At 54.5% G+C, this 4,395-nt stretch overlaps 1 long non-coding RNA gene across 1 annotated transcript; it reads right to left on the bottom strand.

The window, feature by feature from the left end:
- Nucleotides 1-1,071: 1,071 nt before the first annotated feature.
- LOC131488756 (uncharacterized) lies at nt 1,072-3,824 on the bottom strand. The gene is made up of 3 exons (XR_009250285.1): nt 2,775-3,824; nt 2,479-2,657; nt 1,072-1,437 (listed from the first exon to the last, which is right to left on the bottom strand). It is a non-coding gene; the product is annotated as an uncharacterized LOC131488756 (long non-coding RNA).
- Between the last annotated feature and the right edge of the window lie 571 nt (nt 3,825-4,395).

The following is a 4,395-nucleotide window of genomic DNA, read 5'->3' as shown; positions in this document are numbered from 1 at the left end:
ATCTCAGAGGATGTTGACCTTGAACTTGATTTGGGAGGATGTAAATCCTCTAGATAGGAGGGGGTGGAGCATTGCAGGTGGAGGGGTTGGTGTGAACAGAGACGGGGAGAGAGGTGTGGAAAAAGTATAACAGTTAACCAGGGGACGGGGAGTACCTGGAAAGACAGGCTTGGACCATTCTATAGGATGGCCGTGAAAACCAGGGTGAAAGGTTTGGTTGGCAATGGGGAGCCACTGGGGGTGTCTGACCACGGATGACGCAGACAGAGAAGGAATGGTATGGTCTGACTGGTGTTTTAGGAAGATCCCTCTGACAGCAGGTGACAGGTGGGACATGGGGATGAGGGAGAGGGAGGAGCCACCACTGAAGGACTGGGAGCACTGAGCTGCCACCGGCACAACAGAGAAGTCAAAGGGACGTGTTGACTTGGGGGCAAGGGGACAGATTGGATCAAGCCGCACTGAGGTTGAGACCCACTATGGATTGAACCGTGACCCCTCAAAATCCGTATGTTGAAGCCGTAAGCCCAGCGTGGCTGTATTTGGAGTAAGGAAGTAATTAAGGTTAAATGAGGTCATTAGGGCAGAGCCCTGAACCTATAGGATTAGCGTCATTATAAGAAGATACCAGAGTGCGTGCTCCCTCCCTCCCTCTCTCTGTGCCACGTGAGGACACCGAGAAGTTCTGCCAAGCCAGAGAGAGAGTTCTCCCCAGGAATCAAATTGACCAGCACCTTGATCTTGGACTTCCCAGCCTCCAGAACTGTGAGAACTCACTGTGTTCTTTAAGCCCCCAGCCTACCGTATTCGGTTGTGGCCACCCGAGCTCAGGCAAGGCCACAGGGGGCATGGCCCTCAGGTAGAGACAGAAGTGCACCTGCGTGCACGTCCACCTGGGGGCACTCTTCTTGGTGACACAGATCTACAAATCTGCCCGGACCTGGGGCCACGTGCCCCAGGTGTAACCATCACCTTTTTCATCATCCCAAACAAAACACCCCAGACCCGTTAAATACAAATTCCTCCTTGTATTCCCCGCCCACCGCCCCCAGCCCCTGGTAATGGCTATTCTATTTTCTGTCTCTCTGAATTTGCTCATTTTAGGCACCTCACGTTAATGGAAGCGAGCGTGCAATATTTGTCCTTCTGCGTCTGGTTTATTTCCCCTAGTGTCACATTTCCCAGGCCCACCCACTCTGTAGCATCTATCAAGATTTCATTTCTTCGGGTGGCTGAATAGTATTTTGCTGTACGAACACACCACATTCTGTTTTTCCACTCCCCTGTTGACGGGCAGTTGGGTTGTTTCCACCTTTCGGCCGCTGGGAATAAAATCGGTATGAACACAGTGTCAGCAGCGATCGTCTCGACCATCAGGCTGAACGGTCGCTTTTTTCTCCCCTGAATCACTGACGATCATGTTTATCTCCAAAATAGCTGAGAAGAGAAGTCGTGTTTGAGTCGAGGTTTGATTCTCCGACAGTCTCCCCACACCCTGTGGCAGCTCCACAAACCTGAAACCCTCCCCGATGCTCTGAAAACCCGGGTCTGGCCCTGATGTGCAGCTTCCGGTTGAAGGTGGCACTCCCTCGACCCCCACCCCCACCCCCACCGCAACAAACGGACGTCGTCATGCGGCCACCTGCTCGAGCCCCGAATCTGAATCCTCTGCCTTCTATCTTCTGACATCTTACATGCCATGGCAGCGCCAGTCGGCTCAACCTTCCAGAATATAGCCTGACTCTGCCCAGCGCTCTCCCTCCCTGGTCCGTGCCATCATCCTCCCCAGCTGGAACTGAAACGGACCCGCGAAGTCTTCCTGATTCCTCCCACTGCTCCTCTATAACCCACTTTCCTCCAGCTGCTAGCGGACTTTGGAAGGCAAAGGCAGATCACACCATGCCTCTCTTTATGGCTCTCTAGTGGCTTCCCATGCCGCTTGGCATTCCCCCCCCACCCACCCCTGAGTTATCTGGCTCCATGTCTACACAGCCACTGCCACCCCGCCAACCCCATCTGGTGCCCCTTCCCCCGTTCACACCAGCCACTCTCCCCTTCCTTGCTTGCTCCTTCCTCGGGGACTTTGCAATTTGATGGGGTGTGTGCTCCAAAGTACCCTTCACCCGATCTTTGCATGGCTGGCTGTTTCTCACCTCTGAGAGATCCATTCTAATGTCACCTCCTCCAGGAAGCCTCCCTGACCACCCAACTGGAGCAGCTACCCTATACCCAGGCCTGGACATCTCTATCCCATGACCACACTTAAGATCTTTATGTCACTGATTGCTATATGAAAGTATCTCCTGTCTGTCTTTATCTCCTTCTTCACTGTCTGTTGTCCCCCTCCTAGATGTAAGCTCCAGGAGAGCAGAGGTCCTTCCTAGTTGCCACTCCACCCCACCCCGCCTCCCTGTTCCCAGAACAGGGCCCGATACCAAGGCACTCAAGTGTTAGTAACAAGCAAACCATCAAACGCACAAGGATGTAAGTAAGCACTGGGGTATATCTGAAGTTTCCCTGTGCTTTCTGAAGTTTGCGGTGGGATCCAGGCTCTGCCAACACTTCCTTATGGCCCGGGGTCTCGCGTGCATAGTAAAAGCATGCACTGCCTTCTAATGGTGCTTGCACAAGTCTTGCTTTCTTGTCGCCAACATCAGCTGTAGGAGGAGGGTGCCTTCAACAGAACATGCACCAGCACAGCCGTGGACCCCCCTCCACGAGGACGCTGGCCCCACGCGCAGGGCTTTGGGGCTCCACCAGGGAAACTGGTCTACCTGGGGTACAGCCTCTTCTCCTGGCGGTTCCAGGAAACCTCGGGGTCTCCAAACATGCGGCTTTTCTGCTCCAGGGAGGAGGGCGATGCTTCAGAGACAGAGCCTCCCTGTCTTGCGGTCGGGCTATTCTTGGGCCTCAGAATGTTCTTCTCCTCGGTGCTGACAGCTGTCACCTCTCCCGGTGGTAGTGCCCGGCCTCTGGAGCCCCACTCGCTGGGTGGCAAGGGCTTCCTCGGGCCCCACGCCCACCTGGGCTCTGGCAGGCGTGGTAGGAGGAACTCAGAACATGTGGCACTGGGGGCTCCTCTCGGTGCGGCCCGGCTCTTCCTCCTCCTGCCAAACAAAAGCTTCCTGCTCCGGCAGGGACAAGAGCCCGTTTCTAATTGTGGAACAAACAGACCAAGCCCTTTCACCAACTCCAGGGCCCCTGCCTGATTTGCTTGCTTTTTCCTTCCCCCCACTCCCCCTCTGCTGGCCACATTCCCTTGCGCCTGGGATCCTACCCCACTCTCTCCTCTCTGGTCTCCGGATGGACGGTCACTGACCTGCGGCTGCCATTTCCTCTTCCTCCAACACCCAGTTTATCATGTCTGGAGTCTTCTAGAAACTGATAATAGCCCCCTTTTCCTCCTGCATTGTTCACTCGGTCAGCAAGCATTAAATCATCATCACCATCATCACCACATTCAGCCATCACCATGGTTACTGTTTGCTACCTTTATCCTTATCCCCACGGTTACCACCTACCACCATCACCAGGGTTTGCTACGTGCCCAGCGCCGCGCTGAGAACTTGGTGCGTCTCATTTACTCCTTGTGAAGTAGGCTTTACTCTTAGCTTCATTTCACAGAGGAGGGAACTGAGCTCAGAGAGGTTGCGTAGTTTGTCCGGGGTCACACGGCTGGCACCTGAGAGAGCTGGGATGCTAACGTGATGCCACTGGTCGGCTCAGCCCTCAGGCTCCACGGCTTCCGGTGGCAGAGGGGTTAGAAACTGAATTCTGAAGCGAGGCAGCCCGGGCTGGCCAAAGCTTGGTGCTAGCCCTGCCCCTTCCTGGCTTTGTGGCTTTTGTCACTATTTGACCTATGCCTCAGCTTGCTTGTCTGTGACATGGGGATGACAGTGGTACCTAGCTCCCAGGTCGCCATGGGCATTAAAGGAGTTCATAGATGGAGAGCACGTACATTGTCTTAGCAGGTGATTGGGACAACATAAATGCTCTGGGACACGTGCAGAAGGCTCAGTAAGACACAGCCTCTTCCCTCAGGAGCTTCTGGTCTAATGGGAAAGACCGTCGCATCGTGGGATGAATTAAGCCACAGAAGGGAACACAGCATGTAGATGGGCAGGGCAGGGACATATCACAGGGGCCTCCACTCAGGGCCATGCCAAGGCCAGCTTAACCGTTTTGTCTGTTTGTTTTTTTTTTTTTTTAGAATTCTTTTATTTTGGGGGCGCCTGGGTGGCTTGGTCAGTTAAGCGTCCGACTTCGGCTCGGGTCATGATCTTGCGGTCCGTGAGTTCGAGCCCCACGTTGGGCTCTGTGCTGACTGCTCAGAGCCTGGAGCCTGTTTCAGATTCTGTGTCTCCCTCTCTCTCTGCCCCTCCCCTGTTCATGCTC

This window comes from Neofelis nebulosa, chromosome 10, assembly GCF_028018385.1.
Source record: "Neofelis nebulosa isolate mNeoNeb1 chromosome 10, mNeoNeb1.pri, whole genome shotgun sequence".
Taxonomy (NCBI): domain Eukaryota; kingdom Metazoa; phylum Chordata; class Mammalia; order Carnivora; family Felidae; genus Neofelis; species Neofelis nebulosa.
Note: the sequence above shows the minus strand (reverse complement) of the source record. Positions and strands in the feature narration are given on the sequence as shown.